The sequence below is a fragment of the Bos taurus genome, chromosome 5, assembly GCF_002263795.3.
Source record: "Bos taurus isolate L1 Dominette 01449 registration number 42190680 breed Hereford chromosome 5, ARS-UCD2.0, whole genome shotgun sequence".
Lineage (NCBI taxonomy): Eukaryota > Metazoa > Chordata > Mammalia > Artiodactyla > Bovidae > Bos > Bos taurus.
The window spans coordinates 17,143,383-17,166,468 of NC_037332.1; positions in this window are offsets into that span (position 1 = coordinate 17,143,383).

A 23,086-nucleotide genomic window follows, 5' to 3' on the forward strand; every position below is an offset into this window, starting at 1 on the left:
GTGCTTCTTACAGCCCAGCATTTCTCATGATGTATTCTGCATATAAGTTAAATAAGCAGGGTGACAATATATAGCCTTGATATATTCCTTTTCCTATTTGGAACCGGTCTGTTGTTCCATGTCCAGTTCTATCTGTTGCTTCCTGACCTGCATACAGGTTTCTCAAGAGGTAGGTCAGGTGGTCTGGTATTCCCATCTCTTTCAGAATTTTCCACAGTTTATTGTGATCCACACAGTCAAAGGCTTTAGCATAGTCAATAAAGCAGAAATAGATGTTTTTCTGAAACTCTCTATGAACCTGGAATGTCAGGTCCATGAATCAAGCCAAATTGGAAGTGGCAAAAAGGAGTTGGCAAGAGTGAACGTCCACATTCTAGGAATCAGTGAACTAAAATGGACTGGAATGGGTGAATTTAACTCAGATGACCATTTTATCTACTACTGTGGGCAGGAATCCCTTAGAAGAAATGGAATAGCCATAATGGTCAACAAAAGAGTCAGAAATGCAGTACTTGGATGCAATCTGAAAAACGACAGAATGATCTCTGTTCGTTTCCAAGGCAAACCATTCAAAGTCATGATAATCCAAATCTCTGTCCCCACCAGTAATGCTGAGGAAGCTGAAGTTGAATGGTTCTATGAAGACCTACAAGACCTTTTAGAACAACACCCCAAAAAAGATGTCCTTTTCATTATACGAGACTGGAATGCAAAAGTAGGAAGTCAAGAAACACCTGGTGTAACAGGCAAATTTGGCCTTGGAATACGGAATGAAGCAGGACAAAGGCTAATAGAGTTTTGCCAAGGGAACTCACTGGTCATAGCAAACACCCTCTTCCAACAACACAAGAGAAGACTCTACACATGGACATCACCAGATGGTCAACACCAAAATCATACTGATTATATTCTTTGCAGCCAAAGATGGAGAAACTCTATACAGGCAGCAAAAACAAGACCAGGAGCTGACTGTGGCTCAGATCATGAACTGCTTATTGCCAAATTCAGACTTAAGTTGAAGAAAGTAGGGAAAACCACTAGACCATTAAGGTATGACCTAAATCAAATCCTTTATGATTATACAGTGGAAGTGAGAAATAGATTTAAGGGACTAGATCTGATAGAGAGAGTGCTTGATGAACTATCGACAGAGGTTCATGACATTGTACAGGAGACAGGGATCAAGACCATCCCCATGGAAAAGAAATGCAAAAAAGCAAAATGGCTGTTTGAGGAGGCCTTACAAATAGCTGTGAAAAGAAAAGAAGTGAAAAGCAAAGGAGAAAAGGAAAGACATAAGCATCTGAATTCAGAATTCCAAAGAGTAGCAAGGAGAGATAAAAAAAGCCTTCCTCAGTGATCAATACAAAGAAATAGAGGAAAACAACAGAATGGGAAAGACTAGAGATCTCTTCAAGAAAATTAGGGATACCAAGGGAACATTTCATGCAAAGATGGGCTCGATAAAGGACAGAAATGGTATGGATCTAACAGAAGCAGAAGATATTAAGAAGAGGTGGCAAGAATACACAGAAGAACTGTACAAAAAGAGCTTCATGACCAAGATAATCACGATGGTGTGATCACACCTAGAGCCAGACATCCTGGAATGTGAAGTCAAGTGGGCCTTAGAAAGCATCACTATGAACAAAGCTAGTGGAGGTGATCGAATTCCAGTTGAGCAATTCCAAATCCTGAAAGATGATGCTGTGAAAGTGCTGCACTCAATATGCCAGCACATTTGGAAAACTCAGCAGTGGCCACAGGACTGGAAAAGGTCAGTTTTCATTCCAATCCCAAAGAAAGGCAGTGCCAGAGAATTGTCAAACTACCACACAATTGCACTCATCTCACATGCTAGTAAAGTAATGCTCAAAATTCTCCAAGCCAGGCTTCAGCAAACTGTGAACTTCCAGATGTTCAAGCTGGTTTTAGAAAAGGCAGAGGAACCAGAGATCAATTTGCCAACATCCGCTGGATCATGGAAAAAGCGAGAGAGTTTCAGAAAAACATCTATTATCCTCATAATTTTATCTAAATCTAAGCTTATTCTAAAGTATAAAGTTTATTTTTAAAATATGGTGGAACATAAAGAAGCCCAGATATAACACCATAGAATGCCTTATACTCCTGACCCAGACACTGAATTCTGTATAAGGTATATAAATTTATAATGTGTATAAACTACTGCTACTTTGGTCTTATATTATTCAAGGCCAAACTCAAACACATTATGCATAAACAGGTATGAAAATTATAAAAGTTATTAAATGATTTATGCAAAATGCTATGCAAATATAATGTGTTTTAGTTTTTAGCCACTTATTTTTATAAGCCACTAAATCCTACTTTCATTCTTTAACATTCAAGAGATTTCTGTAATTAACTTTGTTAAATCTCATCCACATGCTGAAATAACTAATAAGTTAAGACTACCTATCAAATGCTTCTGTATTTATAAAGGAAACATGGAAACTTGAAATATGAGAGTTTAGAAAGTAGAAACTCTTATTCTTTTGGAATACCACTTACAAACTTAAATCTTAAATGATATCAGATATTATAGTAGACTGATTTAATTTATAGTACCAGTTAATGGCTTTCCTGTCTCCATACCCTATGCTATGTGACTTTATAAATTCTTAACTTCAAGAGGTGCAGTTTTAGTTTATATTTTTTCCTACCATCACTTGAATCTGAGTCAGTCTTGTTACTTGTTTTGGCTAATAGAAAACAAGAGAAGTGAAGATGTGCCCCTTCTGAGCACAGGTTTCAAAGACCTTGTGTTGCCACTGGATTCCTGACTCACCCATAGAACCAAGTCTGTGTAGATCATAGGAAGATGAGAGAATATATGGAGGAAGGCTGAAACCCCAGCATATAAATCCCAGAAACAGAGCTAATATTAGCTAATACAGAAGTAAGCCCAGCCAAGATCAGCAGAGCCTGGACTACATCAGAACTGCCTAGTCAACTAATACGCTGCTGAGAAATAATTAATTGTTTTAAGTCATTAAGTTTTACAGTGGCTTATACTATCCAATGGTAATCTAGTAATGTAAGGGTCCTTCTTGTATGTTTGCTGCATGTAAATTTCTTTTCCAGTGGTCTGCCCCCAGAACAGCCTAAGTCAAAAGGCTACACACAAAAATTAAAAGTAACATCAAAGTAATCATAATAATGTAAGGGGATCTATCAGTTCAGTCGCTCAGTCGTGTCCGACTCTTTGCGACCCTGTGAATCGCAGCACACCAGGCCTCCCTGTTCATCACCAACTTCTGGAGTTCACTCAGACTCACGTCCATCGAGTCAGTGATGCCATCCAGCCATCTCATTCTCTGTCGTCCCCTTCTCCTCCTGCCCCCAATTCCTCCCAGCATTAGAGTCTTTTCCAATGAGTCAACTCTTCACATGAGGTGGCCAAAGTACTGGAGTTTCAGCTTTAGCATCATTCCTTCCAAAGAAATCCCAGGGCTGATCTCCTTCAGAATGGACTGGTTGCATCTCCTTGCAGTCCAAGGGACTCTCAAGAGTCTTCTCCAACATCACAGTTCAAAAGCATCAATTCTTTGGTGCTCAGTTTTCTTCACAGTCCAACTCTCACATCCATACATGACCACAGGAAAAACCATAGCCTTGACTAGACGGACCTTTGCTGGCAAAGTAATGTCTCGGCTTTTTAAAATGCTATCTAGGTTGGTCATAACTTTCCTTCCAAGGAGTAAGCGTCTTTTAATTTCATGGCTGCAGTCACCATCTGCAGGGATTTTGGAGCCCAAAAAATAAAGTCTGACACTGTTTCCACTGTTTCCCCATCTATTTCCCATGAAGTGATGGGACCGGATTCCATGATCTTCGTTTTCCGAATGTTGAGCTTTAAGCCAACTTTTTCACTCTCCACTTTCACTTTCATCAAGAGACTTTCGAGTTCCTCTTCACTTTCTGCCATAAGGGTGGTGTCATCTGCATATTTGAGGTTATTGATATTTCTCCCAGCAATCTTGATTCCAGCTTGTGCTTCTTCCAGCCCAGCTTTCCTCATGATGTACTCTGCATACAAGTTAAATAAGCAGGGTGACAATATATAGCCTTGACATACTCCTTTCCATGTCCAGTTCTAACTGTTGCTTCCTGACCTGCATACAACTTTCTCAAGAGGCAGGTTAGGTGGTCTGTTATTTCCATCTCTTTCAGAATTTTCCACAGTTTATTGTAATCCACACAGTCAAAGGTTTTGGCATAGTCAATAAAGCAGAAATAGATGTTTTTCTGGAACTCTCTTGCTCTTTCCATGATCCAGCGGATGTTGGCAATTTTGATCTCTGGTTCCTCTGCCTTTTCTAAAACCATCTTGAACATCAGGAAGTTCATGCTTCACATATTGCTGAAGCCTGGCTTGGAGAATTTTGAGCATTACTTTACTAGAGTGTGAGATGAGTGCAATTGTGTGGTAGTTTGAGCATTCTTTGGCATTGCCTTTCTTTGGGATTGGAACTAAAACTGACCTTTTCCAGTCAGGGGATCTATAGATAAGTATGTTTTTAAAGTGCTACTTTTGTCCCCTACCCATCAAACTCATGTACTACGAAGGACCATTCACTTCAAACTCCAACCCAGCTCCAGTCTACAAACTTCTCCTCATCTTTCACTCTTACAAATTCTGTTTTATAATGTTTATAAGTTTGTCGAATTAGAACTCCCCTCTGATGTCAGGAAGGGGGAAATAAAAGAAAGAAAAGAATTATAAAATTTATTTTGCAAATAAAGGAAAAAATTAGGAACACTCATGTATTAAAAGTTTTCTTACTACAACTTAAATTCAGTTAAATGCATACATCATATACCTTATTAAACAGCAAAATGAATTTCTAGTGTAAAAGACAAATGTCTGCCTATCTATATCTCCAATACAGACACTTTGCCTTCTTGGGTCAGTTTTGACTAAGCTAAGCAACCAATTCATGTTTATTTCCCAAATTAAGTATAATTGAGAATTAAAAATTTAAAAGTTTGTCTTAATTAAGGTGATTATTTTCACTTTGCCAACAAAGATCCTTATAGTCAAAGCTATGGTTTCTCCAGTAGTCACACACAGATGTGAGAGTTGAATCATAAAGAAGGCTGAAGAGTAGATGCTTTTGAACTGTGACACTGGAGAAGACTCGAGAATCCCTTGGACACCAAAGAGGTTCATCCAGTCGATCCTAAAGGAAACCAACCCTGAATGTTCATTGGAAGGACTGACACTGAAGCTGAACTTCCAGTACTTTGGCCACCTGATGTGAAGAGCTGACTCATTGAAAAAGACCCCAAATGCTGGGAAAAATTGAGGGCAGGAGAAGGGAGTGAGAGAGAATGAGATGGTTGGATGGCATCACTGACTCAATGGACATGAGTTTAAGCAAATTCTGGGAGATAGTGAAGGACAGGGAAGCCTGGCGTGTTGCAGACCATGGGGTTGCAGACAGTCAGACACAACTTAGCGACAGAACAACAGATTTTATGTAATACTAAAAGGGAACATAATAGTACATTCAGGAAAAATAAAACTGTAAGGTTCTCTTCTTAGTAGATTTTATGTTCTCTTTCTCTATTTTTTCCTGATGAAGACTATCTGCTTAACAATAAAATCTTGTATATATATATTTGTTATTACCCCAATACTCTTAATACTCCCAAGTTTATTTAACTTTTTCTGTTTAGGTACATTTTCCACAGAATTCCCATATTTAATTGTAGTTTGGAATATGTTTAAATTATTATTATTATTACTAGTTATTACTATTAAAAGACACTTACTCCTTGGAAGGAAAGTTATGACCAACCTAGATAGCATTTTAAAAAGCAGAGACATTACTTTGCCAACAAAGGTTCCTCTAGTCAAGGCTATGGTTTTTCCAGTGGTCATGTATGGATGTGAGAGTTGGACTGTGAAGAAGGCTGAGTGCCAAAGAATTGATGCTTTTGAACTGTGGTGTTGGAGAAGACTCTTGAGAGTCCCTTGGACTGCAAGGAGATCCAACCAGTCCATTCTGAAGGAGATCAGCCCTGGGTGTTCTTTGGAAGGAATGATGCTAAAGTTGAAACTCCAGTACTTTGGCCACCTCATGCGAAGAGTTGACTCATTGGAAAAGACTCTGATGCTGGGAGGGATTGGGGGCAGGAGGCAAAGGGGACAACAGAGGATGAGATGGCTGGATGGCATCACTGACTTGATGGACGTGAGTCTCAGTGAACTCTGGGAGTTGGTGATGGACAGGGAGGCCTGGCGTGCTGCGATTCATGGGGTCACAAAGAGTCGGACATGACTGAGTGACTGATCTGATCTGATTACTATTAAAATCTATATCTCAGGGAACTTCTTTTAGAGCTGGCGTAACAATGATATGCGATTCCTGTTTTTAACATTTCTATTTAAAAATTTTTACTTCATAACTTAAAAATATTAATTTAAATTTTTTTTGTAAAACAAGTGATACAGAAAACCACAGAAAACACATGTATAGTTTAATGACATAATATGAGACAAATGCACTTTTAATCACCACCCATGTTAAGATATACAACTTGGCCAGCTACCTTAAGAACTCTTCCATGTGCCTAGTTTCCATCCATCTCTGCCCTCCACAAAGAAAACATTACTCTTGACTTTTGTAGAAATCATTTTCTTCTATTTCTTATATTCCCTAGATACTATGACTTTGGTCCATTCTTTAAAATGTCTGTTAAGTAGCTTTTCATTTACAAATTTCCCTTTTATCCTATTCTATTATTTATAAATTAGCCTTTAAGGTATTTGTAGATTATTCCACATTACAGGTTTTGCTGATTTCATAGTCATGATACAATTCAACGTGTATCTTTGTCCTATATTACCTACAAATTGGCTGCTGGACTCAAGAGTTTCGATAAGAATTACATTCAATCCAATAGTCAAGCCTACAGGTAATGGTGTGTGTTTTTTACTAGGAAGCACAAAGTGTCTGGCTGTGTTTTCTATGTGTGCGTGTGTGTGTGATATTAATAACTGTTTATGTTAAGGCCCAGAGCTACTAATTGATTATATATGGAAAATGGTGATAATTCTAATTCTATACTGAATAGAGAATATGTAATCATTCTATATGGAAGTTCCCATATTTCCAACTACAATTCAGAAATGCATATTTGTTTAACATTTTCTGTAATATATCTTTATTTCCACACCAAGAATCCTGGCTATCAAGGATGCAGAGGATGAGTACATTAGATTTTATCATAATTAATCTTTTACTTTATCTTATATTACACACAAAATAACAGTAATGATACTACTACTACCAAAATATTTACCAAAATAGTTAATTTTTTCTTTTGCTTTTGCCGTTTCTAAACTCCCTCTATTGTATACCTGTACTTCATCTACATTCTTTGAATATATAGCAACTGTACAGTATGCATCCTTTTCTGTCCTTTCAGTCCCCATTTAATCTTAGTTGTACAGGTAATAATATATTTTAAGCTCACACAAGTCCTTATGCTGTCTCTAGTCATTTGGTTGTTTAAAACTCATTCTGTAACAAGAGTCTTAGGTCTCATGGTAACAATATTTCCTAAATTAAGGGTTTTTCTGTGACCTTTATGCTTGAAAGTCATTTCTATATTAACTCTTTAGTGAACTTTTTTTCACTGAGCTTTAAATATGGCATTCCATTTTGATCTATAATGAAGCATTGCTGTCCAAGAGTCTAATGCTAATCTAATTTATTTTGCTTATAATTCACTTGCCTCTCTTGACTAAACAGCCAAAGAATTTTTTTTTTTTTTTAATTCTGTAAAGGCCAGGAATTGTACTAAGATAGATATTGAAATAGGTTACTCTAGGTCAATACTCTTATATTAAGCATACTCTTACTATGTAGTTTCAAAAGATTTTCTTTTTTTTTTTTGGTAATGTTTATTTGAGAAATGTTTCCTCCAGCTATATTTTTTAGTATTTGCTCTGTTTTCCTTACTCTGCTTTTCTTCTTTAGGGAGTCGTTTTTTGTTTTGTTTTGTTTTTTGATCTGTAAACTGGATATCCTTTGCTTATTCAGTATTTAATTCATTTCTTCTTTTATAAATGTTCCTTCTTTTACAATTCTTCTTTAAAAGCATTATTTGTTTTCTTAATTTGCTATTTTTTCTAGCTTATACTTAATTTCTGAAAATGATTTTTTTCATTTGTATCATTCTTTAATAAGTTCTATCATCTCAATTTTGGGATTTTCTAATTCTGATGTGTGTTGTTCTTTTGTATCTTGTATCATTTTCTTTATAGATATAAGTTGATTTTGAAATAGAAGTCCTTCTCCACGAGCATCTCACTCTAAAGCACCTAAGGCATATGTTCATGGAGCATTTTATTTCATTTATTCTCTATAGGAAACTTATTCTCCTTTTTCTTATACTAACTTTGAATGGGTTTTAAACTTGATAACTTTCTGGAACTAATGTTTAATATAAGTTGGTTTTCCTGAACTTTTAGAAAAAGGCAAGGGTTGGTGGCCTTTTCTAATTTCACAAAACGCCTTCTTTTAATATCCTTGTGTTGCTGTTGTTCAGTCACTCAGTCGTGTCTGAGCAACCCCATGGACTGCAGCATGCCAGGCTTCCCTGTCCTTAATTATCTCCCAGAGCATGCTCAAACTCATGTCCATTGAGTTGATGATGCCACCCAACCATCTCATCCTCTGTTGCCCCCTTCCTCTCCTGCCTTCATTCTTTGCCAGCATTAGGATCTTTTCCAATGAGTTGACTCTTGGCATTAGACTCAGCATCAATCCTTCCAATGAATGTTCAGGGTTGATTTCCTTTAGGATTAACTGGCTGGATCTCCTTGTTGTCCAAGGGACTCTCAATAGTCTTCTCCAGTGCCACTGTTTGAAAGAATCAATTCTTTGGTGCTCAGCTTTCTTCATGGTCCAATTCTCACATCTGTACCTGACTACTGGAAAAACCATAGCTTTGACTATACACATCTTTGTCATCAAAGTGATGCCTCTCCTTTTGAATATGCTTTCTAGGTTTGTCATAGCTTTTCTTCCAAGGAGCAAGCAGTCTTTTAATTCCATGGCTGCAGTAACCATCGGCAGTGAATTTGAAGCTCAAGAAAACAAAATTTTGTAATTGTTCCATTTTTACCCTGTGTGTAGGGTACATAAATAAAGTGAATGACTCTATGATTTTGTTTTCCCTCAGAATACATTCCCCCTCTTATGTGGATTTTCTCTTTTCTTTCCTTAGTTATCCCAGTACCAGTCAATATTTAATCCATTCAAGATACAAACATTTTTATAAGAAATTAAAGACCTAATAATTGGAGAAATATTCTGTGTTCACAGATCAGAAGAGTTAATGTTGCTAATACCGTGATGCTCCCCAATGTGTTCTACATACTCAATACAATCTCTATCAAAAGCTTAGCTGACTTATTTGTAGAAATTGACATGTTGATTCTAAAATTCATACAGAATTGCAAGGGACCCAGAATGGTCAAAACAATCTTGAAAAAGAAGAACAAAGTAGGAGGACTCACATATCCTGCTAAGCTAAGACGAAGCAACAAAAATCAGGACAGTGTGGTGCAGGTACAAGTATAGACATATAGACTAATGGTATAGAATTGACAGTCATGAAATAAACTCATACATATATAGCCAACTGATTTTTGACAAGGGTAGCAAGTGTTGAGACAACATGCAAAAGAATGAAGTTAGACTCTGAACTCATACCACATATAAAAGTTAACTCAAAATGGTCAAAGACCTAAACATAAGAACTAAAACTGTAAAACCATTAGAAGAACACATAGGGATAAACCATCATGATCTGAGAGTGTATTTTTAGATATAATACCAAAGGCAAGACTGATAACGGGAAAAAAAGAAATATTAGATTCACCAAAGTAAGAAAACTTTTAGCTTCAAAGGACACAATTAAAAAAGTGAAACTATGACTCACTGAATTAAGAGCAAATATTTGTAATTTATATATCTGATAAGGGGCTTGTGTTCACAATATATAAAGGACCCATAAAACTCAGTAATAAAAAGACAAGAATCTAACTTAAAATGGGCAAACAATTCTAATAGACATTTCTCCAAAATTTACAAATAACCAGCAAGCACATGAAAAGATGTTCAACGTAATCAGTTGTCAGAAAAATTGCAATCAAAACCACAATGAAATACACTTCATGGCCATTAGAATGACTCGTATCAAAGTCAGGTAGTAACAGCCATTGGCCAATGCAAATGTAAACAATGCAGCCATCTTGGAAAATAGCCTGGCAATTCCTCATACAACTAAACATAGAGATACCATATGACCCAACCATTCTACTTCTCAATACCCAAAAGAAGTGAAAATATGTGTCCATACAGAAATGAGTACACAAATAATGTACACATATATAGAATATACATATACACATAATATATATATATAGCAGCATTATTTATAATACCAGAAAAGTGGAAATCTATTGATGAACAGAGAAACGAAATGTGGACTATCCATAACATGAAATATAAAGTATAAAGCAGCTAAACAAATGTTTTTTAAATAGTGTATTTTCTATGTTCAAACATTTAAATGAAGATAACTTTCACTTAACAATATGAACTAAAATAGAAATAAAATGAGCAAAAAATTGAGTGTGATAAAGCCAATGAAAATGTTAAATATAGGGACTTCATTATTTTTTAAGATGCAGTAGATGATACACACCCATAAGTAGACCCAGGCAGGGAGAGAATTAATGAAATGGAAGTCAACATTGAGACATCATACACATGTTGCAGAGAGGCACAAAAATAAACTTGAAAGGCAGTTAAGGCATATGGAGGTTAAGAAGGTATTCTGTGATAAAATTACTTTTTATATCTTTTTCCCAATGCCCTACTTCTTGTGCTTTTCTTGTCCCTCATGGGTTTACCATCTGCCTTAGCTTCTAGGAAACTAAGTCACCCCATGAATGAAAAGGCATCTTTTTGTGTTTTTGTAAGAATCAAATATCATCCAAATTCATGTTATTTGTGATAAAGAAACATCTCTGAAAACAAACTATTAAAAAAAAAAAAAAAACTAGAAATGTGGGCAAAACTGTTGAAAAGTAAGTAAGGCGTACTTTCATGCCTTTGATCACAACCATTTCAGACTCTATGTTCCCAACACTAAACTATCTCAGTTCTTAAGATTCTTAGTCTGACCTCCTGTGTTCCACCAATGTGGAACCACAACAAAGCTATCATTTTCTGGCAAAACTATGAACATGTCCAGGCAGGTTCCTTTGCCATAGGAAATCTAGTCCATAACCTCAGTAGTGATTTATATTAGATCCTGATTAGTTTGACAACCTAAACTGTTTTAAGGAGTTAGTGAAGAATAGTTGATGAGGTGTCACATTTCCCTGTAGTTATTAGTATCACATATTTTGATTGACTCCTGTGTGTTAGTCGCTCAGTCATGTCCGACTCCTTCTGAACCCATGGACTGTAGTCCACCAGGCTCCTCTGTCCATGCGATTCTCCAAGCAGCAATACTGGAGTGGGTTGCCATTTCCTTCTCCAGGGGATCTTCCTGACCCAGGGATTGAAGTTGGGTCTCCTGCATTGTAGGCAGATGCTTTACCATCTGAGCTACTAGGAAAGTCCCATTGATTGACTCCTAAGTGGCTACATTTTTATCTATATGCCATATAAATAAGTCTTTTGAAAGTATGTTTCCTTTTGTATCTATCATACTGCTTTTTCTTTTAAGCTACACACACACAGATAAAATCAAGTACTTATCTTACTCTTCTTCTTCCAAGGTTTTTATAAGTAAAGAAGCTTGTCCTACATTTTAAAACTTCATTTTTTTATCACTTAGTAGCATTAAGGGTCTCAGTTTAAAGCAATATTCCTGAGATAAGGGACTTAGTGAAATCTTAGCACTTATTGAAAGAGTGAAGAAGGCAATTTCAGGCAAAGTCAAATATCTGATATTAAATCTCATTAGCCCCATTTCAAGTCTTCTCTGAAAACCCAAGTGCCATGCTGTTAGCAATAAACTGAGATTCTAATGCCTTTTCAGAACTCCAAATTGCAATATGTAAATCTAAGTGTAAATAATTAAATGTACATATATTTAACCTGAATTACTCTGCAAACATGCTGTTCTCACCTCCGACCTCCCACCAAACCTTGTCAGTTGTTGGTAAAATACTAACATGGTGCTAGAGAAGGAGAAACAAAGATAGTTAGAACATTACAGCTCCTGCAGTGCTCAATCCATAAAGCAGGAAACACAAACTGGTGGATTGAATCAATGAAATAGTTACACTGAACCACAGAAAAAAGCCCCTTAGGGGACTAGCAGGAAGTAAATTGGGTTCTATTTTGAGAGGATGGCTCACTTACATTTCTGTAATTATTTAAATAATTAATTTCATAATGAAAGAAGCTTATAAAAGCTAAAGCCCCACTGAGCTGCAAATCCAAAATTCTCTCATACTAAATTAGAGCTGTTTATCCACCAGCCCCTCCCCCCATCTCCTAGAATATCAGTTAAGTCTATTAAAAAATTTAGGGGACAGGACTTAGATCACATATGACTTAGTTGGTACTTTATGATTAAAATGCTTTAGTCTCACAGTATTGCAGGGGCTGCCTTTATAGAATTTTTTTCTAACCCAAAGCAGGTAGATGAATTTCTTTTAATCAGAAAAACATGGCATGTTCATTCTCATCATGCTTAGGCAAGCAAGGGTCCTGTGGAAAGTGTCAGGAAGATATGCAAGGTCAGGACCTAAGAGATTAAGGAGCAGAAAGTTGCCAGAACATAGTTAACCTAGTCAGTAAGGTAGCTGCAAATCTATAATGAGAGGGTAAAGATTAGGCTTGAGTCAGAGAATATTAAATAAGTCTATGGGTTAAACACCCCAAGGTCAGGTTAGACAAAGGCGTCTCATAATGTTGTCATAACACAAGAAAACCCACTCCAGTATTCTTGCCTGAAGAATTCCATGGACAGAGGAACCGGGCAGGCTACAGTCCATGGTATTTCAGAGTCAGACAGAACTGTGCGACTTTCATTTTCACTTTTAAGGTTCTCAAAAGCCGGTCAACAAAGGCTGAGAATGTTGGAGAAGAAAACTGCAGATATAAATGCATAGAAGGAGAATCAATGAGACTTCTTGGCAGTGCTCCATGTATTTTTTCTTGACCTGTCAGAATTTTAAAAATTAGTCATACTAGGCTTGAGCAGTTAAATGAGAGTTATAAGGGGAAAGTTTGAAAATTAAATAAATACATTGTATACCTTTGCTATACCTACACATCATTGATCCATTCTTTCCTCCAATTCTTTGAAGATGTTAACACTGATATCAATATCTCTCTCCAAGAAACTCGGCATCTGCCCTGCCCTCAGTTTTGTGCATTGTGGCCTTTATAACATAGACTCGTAGTTCTTTTTCATTCTCTATTCTATTGATCTTTATGTTTATTCCACTTCAGCCACTCATCCCTCATATCACACCCTGAACTTTCTCATTTCCTTAACAGTTCTGTCTCTTAAATCTTAAACATACGATATTCTACTTGCAAGCTACAGCTGTCTATCCTTCACCAAACTTCAAAGCCTCACTACTATTCTTTAATCTCTTTAAGATTTGCAGATACTTAGTCCTGTTTGCTCTAAATCTTTGTAGTTCCTGCTCTTCTCTCCCACCTGTGGTTATCTTCTGGAAGCAGGATACGTAGTGGCTAACAAGACAGCACACAGGTCAACAATGCTTGAATTTAAACTCCAACTTCTTCACGTTTTAGATATGTGACATTTGCGGCGGTTTCTTCACATTATTGAGATTATTTCTTTTCTAATAGATGGTTATAAACTATTACCCGCATAAAGCTCAGATAAATATGTAAGAGGTTTTTCATATCAAGGACTCAGTAGAGTGCCTTTTACCCTACAAGTGCACAGTGTATTTACCTGGTCTTAGTATTTGTCTTTACCAATGATGTTTTATCATTTCATTTACTGTAATATACAAGTTGGATGTTTAATTTTATTGTTAACATTTTGCCTATTCATCTCTATTTGCCATCTATGGACATAGTTATTCAAATATACAATTTCATTATCAAATACTAATGACAGCCTTTTCTATCTGTAATCCAAATTGTAATTATGGGGATATAGAATATGTTTTCACACATTGCACTGGTATAATATGCATGTTACAACAAATTTCACCCTCAGCATATCTAGTATGAAGGCATCATCACCTCCCCTTCATTCTGGCATTCTTTAATGGTTTCCCAGCAACGTTGATTGTGAAAAACAATAATCCAACCGCTAAGGAAACAATTGGAACCTAATTTGAAAATACATGCTTCCTAAATATCTATATGTAATTACCATTTAGTTCTACAGATCTACATTGTATATACATTTCAATTTTTTTTTTCTCTTAGATAACTGTCTTGGTGTAATATTTTCTTTTTATCATGTGGATTACGACAGTTAGGTTGCAAGGTCATGTCCAAGTTTTTGTGACCCCATGGACTGCAACATCCCAGGCTTCCCTGTCCATCACCAACTCCCAAAACTTGCTCAAACTCATGACCATCCAGTCAGTAAAGCCATCCAACTATCTCATCCTCTATTGTCCACTTCTCCTCCTGCCATCAATCTTTCCCAGAGTCAGGGTCTTTAGCAATGAGTCAGTTCTTTGCATCAAGTGACCAAAATATTGGAGCTTCAGCTTCAGCATCAGTCTTTCTAATGAATATTCAGGACTGATTTCCTTTAAGATGGACTGGTTGGATCTCCTTGCAGTCAAAGGGACTCTCAAGAGTCTTCTCCAACACCACAGTTCAAAAGCATCAATTCTTCAGTGCTCAGCTTTCTTTATAGTCAAACTCTCACATCTATACATGACTACTAGGAAAAATACAGCTTTGACTAGATGGATCTTTGTTGGCAAAGTAGTCTCTGCTCTTTAATATGTGTCTAGGTTGATTATAACTTTTCCTCCAAGGAGCAAGTGTCTTTTAGTTTCATGGCTGCACTCACCATCTGCAATGATTTTGGAGCCCAAAAAGATAGTCTGTTACTGTTTACCCATCTATTTGTCATGAATTGATGGGACCAGATGCCATGATCTTAGTTTTCTGTATGCTGGGCTTTAAGCAAACTTTTTCACTCCTCTCTTTCACTTTCATCAAGAGGCTTTTTAGTTCTTCTTCACTTTTTCTGCCATAAGGGTGATATCAACTGCATATCTGAGGTTATTGATACTTCTCCTTAATCTTGATTCCATCTTGTGCTTCATCAAGCCCAGTATTTCTTATGATGTACTCTGCATATAAGTTAAATAAGCAGGGTGACAATATACAGCCTTGACATACTCCTTTCCTGATTTGGAACCAGTCTGTTGTTCCATGCCTAGTTCTAACTGTTGCTTCCTGACCTGCATACAGATTTCTCAGAAGTCAGGTCAGGTGATTTGGTATTCCCATCTCTTTCAGAATTTTCCAAAGTTTGTTGTGATCCACACAGTCAAAGGCTTTGGCATAGTCAATAAAGCAGAATTAGATGTTTTTCTGGAACTCTTGCTTTTTCAATGATCCAACGGATGTTGGCAATTTGATCCCTGGTTCCTCTGCCTTTTCTAAATCCAGCTTGAACATATGGAAGTTTATGCTTCATGTATTGTTGAAGCCTGGCTTGGAGAATTTTGAGCATTACTTTGCTAGCATGTGAGATGAGTGCAATTGTGCAGTAGTGAGCATTCTTTGGCATTGCCTTTCTTTGGGATTGGAATGAAAACTGAGCTTTTCCAGTCCTGTGGCTGGAATTAGAATGAAAATGGACCTTTTTCAGTCCTAATTTTCTTGTAGAGATCTCTAGTCTTTCCCATTCTATTGTTTTCCTCTATTTCTTTGCATTGATCACTTAGAAATGCTATCTTATCTCTCCTTACTATTAGCTGGAACTCTGAAGTCAAATGGGTATATTTTTCCTTTTCTCCTTTGCCTTTTGCTTCTCTTTTTTTCTCAACTATTTGTTAGGCCTCCTCAAACAATCATTTTGCCTTTCTGCATTTCCTTGTCTTGGGGATGGTTTTGATCATGGTCTCCTGCACAGTGTTCTGAATCTCTCTCCACTGTGGATTCCTACAATAGCCTTTTAATGAATTTTTCATTAATTCTTCATGAATTCAGACTTTCTTCACTCAAAACAAAACTGGATAAAATGAAAGCCACCTTACTGCCTCCAGAATGCGTTTCATAAAAGTGAAATCTGAAAATAGTACTCCTTTTCTAAAATTCTTTCATTGGTTCACTGCATACTTCAAGAAACGAGAGCTTTTCCTAATGTACATATGCAGACTTTCTTCTCTTTTTAGCATTGTGAAGTGAAATGGCAGCGCATAAATTCAGGCTCAAATTCACTTCTTAACTCTGTGGTCTCAGATGAGCTACTTCAGCCACCTAGTATGTAATAATCTAATAATGTAACTCACTTTTCTATGTAACTACCTTTAATTGGGCTTTAAATTGTTGAATTCTATTTATAAGATATGTTTTCATATGTATTTAATGCAATATCTAGTACTTTAGAGGCGCACAAGTGTTGAATCAGATGACTAATATGTGCTAATTACTTTATAATTATTACTCTTTAGAGTCTCTTTACAAGTCTATTTGGTAGACACTGTATTCTTCTCTTAAACATGAGGGATACTCAAGTAGAAAGGCTAACATCTTTCTCAGTGTCACATGTCCAGTGAGAGTAATCATGATTCATATCCAGATCTATCAGTCTCTGGATTTTTTGTTTTTGTTTTTTCTACTTCTGTTCCACTATTAGAGGAAAAGCAGCTGGCATCATTATGGATGCCTCCATGCAACCATTTTTTATTAAAATCTTCAACTGTCATATTAGATTAAAAAATACAGTTGAATTTAACTTTCAACTGGGTAAGCATATGAGAATTTCATGACACTAGATCAATGTTTCTCAAAGTATCACTTATGAACAACTTTGATTAGACTCCCCAAGGGTGACTTAAAATACAAATCCCCAAACCACAATTTAGATCTCCATATTAACAACTGCTAGGAATACTTCTCAAGAGGATGCTGCTGAACACAAAAAGAGACACTGGCCAAAAATGATGACTAAATATGAAAGATACAGTCACTATCTGTCCAATTGCTAAATGTGATGACTGTAAGAGTAGAGAACATGTTATTCCCAGATACTTTTAATCAACTTACGCCTAGAAAAGTGATCAAGAAAATAACTTCAATAGCCATTCTGTGGAACCCACCTAAACTGGGAAGGAGAAGAAAGGAATCAAATTTATAGAAAATATAAATTTCTATTCCTGGGTCTATGTAACATATATTGCCAAAACTCACTGGCATCACATGTCTTTCTACTTCCAGGCAAATGAGAGAACTGTACCTTCCCTCCTGGGAAGAAAGACAGGGCTACATGACTGGCTCTGAGCAACTAAATACAAATTGACTTCATGTTAGATACTTGTGGAATATATGTGTAGAATAATGTGTTAAACTTCCATTTCCTCTTTCCTGACTCCCTGTGGTAGATGTAGATGGATACAATGAGCCATCACATGGATAACCGTTCTTCTGGAGAGATACTTAGGCTTACACTGAACATCAGAGAAAGAACTAAACCTCTGAGATTTGTTTTATTTTTTTGTTGTGCTGCTGTTGTTGTTCTGTAATATAAAGTGTCAGTATGTTAATTGATACAGGCTGTTTGTATTATGTTTATTAAGTGAACATTCTAAAATAATAATAACGCTAATAGTTTAAAACATTCAAAGTAATTATAACTAAAAAGGAGACATAGTTGGTCAGCTGACTCACTTCAAAGAGGGAGTGCAGTTGCCTTGAGAGTAAAAAGAAAGACACTTTCAACTTTGTTTCAGATAGTAGCATCCCCAAAGAGGCAAAGTGAAAACAATTAAGTGAAATCATGTTCAACACTGGAATTGTCATCAAATAATTAGATTAGCTTTAGGATGCATGCCACCATACTAAGTGTCATGGGATTTTCAAAGCTCAAAATTAATCTCCTTTGAACTTCATATGACTGAAAGCAACCTTAATTACCATAGCATTTCCCAAGACTAAACCTCATAATGCTGTTCCAGACAGAGCTGGTTATTAAAAGGTTTCAAAGATGTTTATTGATATGCATATCAGATGATCATTTAAAAAGCTATTATATTAAAGAAAAATGAAAAAAGTAATATCATGCAAACTGCTAGGATGCATTCAATTGATTCTTCTTTTTTTGTGAGTTAATACTCCTGCTTTATGTTTGGAATATTTTTGATGCACATTACAGTCATGGGTTCCATTTAAAATTTGTAGTGCCCGGAAGTAGACAGTACCTGCCTTAGAATCACTAGTTGCATCATTTTGCTCTGGAATGAAATCTGGATTAATCTACATGTTAATTATAAAAGTCAACAGAAAAGTCAATCTTCTAAAACTTGCTCTAAGAATTGATAACATGAAGTCTATATGTGGGGATGAAGGGGTGCATTGTATTTTTCTTTCTCAGGAAGCAATGAATGAACTCAGCAGTTCATTCTGGAAAAGAATGGTCAAGACAGCTTAAAGAAACACTCTTCCTTTTCCACCTGTTTCTTGTTTGTTCCAATTTGATGAGGCAAGTTGACTTTTCATGCATATCACAACACTTGCTTATCTTGGATTTATTATGTCTTTCAGTGCTGAGACACCAGGGGGTAAGTGATGCACAAAACAAGATAGAGTTACTGTCTTAAAGATGTTTTCAAAGTAGTGTGGGAGATGGACATTTAATCAATCACACAAAGTAACGGAGATGTTATTTTGTTAAATGACCCACAAAGGCAAAATACAGAGTAGTATGAAAGTATATAATAAAATTGACTTAGAGACTCTGAAAACTCACTTTTGAGGATGTGACACACAGACTAATCTGGAGTTCATTAAGCAGATGTGTGAGCATGTGTGTACATGATGTTGTGCACTCACACATAGGTGTGTTCACTTAGCATTTTAGGAGAGGAGGTTGTAGGTGGGAAGGACTTGTTTAAGAGAGAACTCAGCAATCACGAGGTCCTGGGGTGCAGGGGTATGTACGACTTGGCAGAGTGAAGCACTGTAGAGAAACATAAGCAGAGACCAGACACTACAAGTTTATAAGATCTTGAAAGGCTTTCGCTCCTTCCTTAATCTTTACACACTATAATCTCCATGATTAAACTCAACCGCATCTACTCAGTTTCTCAGGAAAAAATAACATCTCCTCTTAACACTGGAAGGTTTAAGTATTGTCCTAACTTTACATAATACTTTATGGAGGCATACTCATTACATGACCAGGTAGATAGTACTATCAGTATCAATTTCCAAACTGAGGCACAGAGAGGGTAGGTTATATACTTAAAGTCACAGAGTTAATAATAAGAGTCAGGATTTGAACTCTGCTCTCTTAGAGTTCAAAATCCATGCAGCCTTTCATTGGGTATAATTAGCCTGTGCATTCAAGTGTCATTACTATGAGAAAGAATAAGAGCAAGGGGTCTCTGAGAGAAATATCAGATGTCTTTAATATGTACATTCAATTTCTAAAATTATATATTACATAAAATTAATTACATATAATTACATATAATTATATTACATATAATTAAAATTATATATTACATATAATTTCTAAAATTACATATATATTAAGAAGTTTCAGGGCTAAATATAATCCAGTTAAAACATAAGCATTGGATTTCCTCAGTGGTCCAGTGGTTACGAATCTGCCTGCTAAGGCAGGGGACACAGGTTTGATTCCTAGTCTGGGAAGATTCCACACGCTGCAGAACGTCTAAGCCCATGTGCCACAACCACTGAGACACAACTAGAAAAAGCCTGAGTACAGCAATGAAGACCCAGTGCAGCCAAAAAAAAGTCTTCTACTTTGTTGAATTCTTCCAAATAAAGAAGGCTAATTACCCAGTAGTTTCCAGACATGTTTATTCAACATCATGATGATTATATATGCTAATAATATAAATGAATTCAATATAATTTCCTAAAATATAGATAATCTGTTCCCTCAAAAGTGTTCATAATAGTAGCTGGATTACTTTAATATTATTTTATTCTTATCTATTTAAAGCATTATCAGTCTTTAGAATGGCATTAATAATATTTATATGGGAAGCTGATCACTCCGTATAATGTTAAAAGCACTACAATGTATCACATAATTCTTATCCTAGACTGAAAAAGGATTTTCATTATACTACATAATTTTTTTCTGAACTGTTTCTTATTATGAAATTATTAAAATAACAACTAAAATAGTTAAATGTCTTCCTAAAGTGATTTCTAACTAAATTTGTGGAGCTGCAGCTTGTACAGATGTTAAACACAATAGTGTCATTTGTATCTTTTACAAATTTGAAGTAAGACATAATTCATCTTAGGAAAACTTTCACAAGTAAGTAAGAAATCTTAAGTATTATATTTGTATAAACTCTACCAGGACACTGAAATACAAATTAAGGATATTAAAATGGACATTCTTAATATTAACAAACCTATTTTTTATTAATATACTTTGTTTTTTAGAATACTTTTAGATTTACAAAAAAATTTGACTATATAGTACAGAGAGCCCCCATATTACAACCACACAAAGGTTTTCTATTAGTATGTTTGTTAGAATTAATGAACAGATATTGAAACTATATAATTTACCTAAGCCTATAGTTCTCTTGTGGGCTAAGCTGATAAAGAATCTGCCTTCAATGTGGGAGACCTGGGTTCATCCCTGGGTTGGGAAGATCCCCTGGAGAAGGAAAAGGCTACCCACTCCAGTGTGCTGGCCTGGAGAATTCTGTGAACTGTATGGTCCATGGGGTCTCAAAGGGTTAGACAGGACTGAGTGACTTTCACTCACTTACTCATAGTTTATTCAAGCTTCTTTAACTAATGTCTTTTTCTGCTCCAAGATCCCATGCAAGTTACTGTTAAACATTTAGCTATCATGTCTTCTCAGTCTCCTGTTTGCGGTGACATTTTCTCACTTTCCTTATATTTGGTGACCTTAATGGTTTTGAGGCGGCCTTGAAGTGAAGTGAAAGTCACTCAGTTGAGTTCAACTCTTTGCAACCCCATGGACTATACAGTCCATGGAATTCCCTGGGCCAGAATACTGGAGTGGGTAGCCTTTCCCTTCTCCAGGGGATCTTCCCAACCCAGAGATCGAACCCAGGTCTCCCACATTGCAAGCAGATTCTTTACCAGCTGAGCCTCAAGGGAAGCATTAGTCAGGCATATTGTATGAGATGCCTCTCTATTGTAACGTGTTTGACTTTTTTTTTTTAAATTCTTAGAGGAAGGTTTTGAGAGGAAGATAACAGAGACAAAATGTCATTTTCATCACATCATAACAAAGGTGCATGCTACCAACATTATAATTTTTAAGGTTGACCTTGATCACCTTAGTAATCTAAATAGAGTTTGTCAGGTTTCTCCACTGTAAACTTATGTATTTTTCTCCTCCTTCACACTCTAGTCTTTGCAAGGAAATCACTATGCAGGGCTTGCATTTAAGTAGCAGGAGTTATACTTTCTTTATAGGATGGGGTATCTACAACATTTACTTAAAATTCTTTTCTACAAAATATGTTTCTCTTCTTCTACACATATTTATTTATTTAGTAATTTATTTATATCAGTATGGACTCATGGATATTTACTTTATTTGGGGATTTTAATACAATATTATTTATTTGTTTTGTTGCTCAAATTGTTTCATCTTTGATCACTAACATTCTTTCATTTTGCTCCAATATTCCATCAGTGGGTTTTTGGCTTGTTTGCTTATGTGGTTGGTTTTGTAAAACAGTTTCTTACTTTCTGGTACAAGATGCTTCATTTCTTACCCTGGTCCTATAATTGTGCATGCGTGGTTGCTTCAGTCATGTCTGACTTTGTGCAACCCTATGGACTGTAGCCCACCAGGCTCCTCTGTCCATGGGTTTCTCCAGGCAAGAATACTGGAGTGGATCACCATGCCCTCCTCCAGGGGATCTTCCTGACATAGGGATCAAACCTGCAACTCTTAGGTCTCCTGCATTAGTAGGCAAGTTCTTTATCACTAGTGCCACCTGGGAAGCCCCAGCCCTATAATCATCCATTTCTATAAGATTGCCTGATTTCTTTTAATGGAGAATGGTACTGGAATCCAAATTCTGGGCAATAAGTGCTCTCATTGATACTGGGATGCCAATTCTTTTAGGTTATCTCAGTTGACAGAATAAAGAAATATAGATATATACACTTACCTATATATATCCACATGTCTATGATATTTGTACATGTAACCATCTTTATATTAAATGAAATACTTACTGATACCTCCAACTCCAATCCATTATCACACTGCTTACTCTAGATTCTTTCCCTGATGATCTATAAATTTCTACTCCAACAGTAAGAAACCTGGATCCCAGATAGGAGACAGATGGGATGAATCTGCCATTCATTTATGTAATTTTTCAGTTAAAACAAGTATGTATAGCAGTATTAGAATAGTTAACTCATACCCTCATCAAAAAACAACTTAAACAGAATACAGTCTTTGTGTACAATTTCTTGATACTTTTGGTCATTTTCAAAGTTACACAGGTCAACATTATCCCCCTTTTCCCTTCAGGAGATTTTAAAAACACATTGACATGCAGTAAAATTAGCTCATCATAGTCTGCATTCTTTCATGAGAAACTCCAAAGAATTTACTTATTTATTTATAATTTATATACATCAAAGTTCCCTCTCCCTGTTGTAAAAAAGATTTGTATCATAAAAAGGTTTGAACAAATGCATAAAGTCATGAATCCACCTACTATTATAGGATCATACAGAATAGTTTCACCACAAAGTTATTTTTACTCAATGAACAATATTCTTAAAGAAAACTTTGCTTAATGTTTATCAGGGCCCTTGAAAATTATCACCATCTGATTGAATATTTTTTA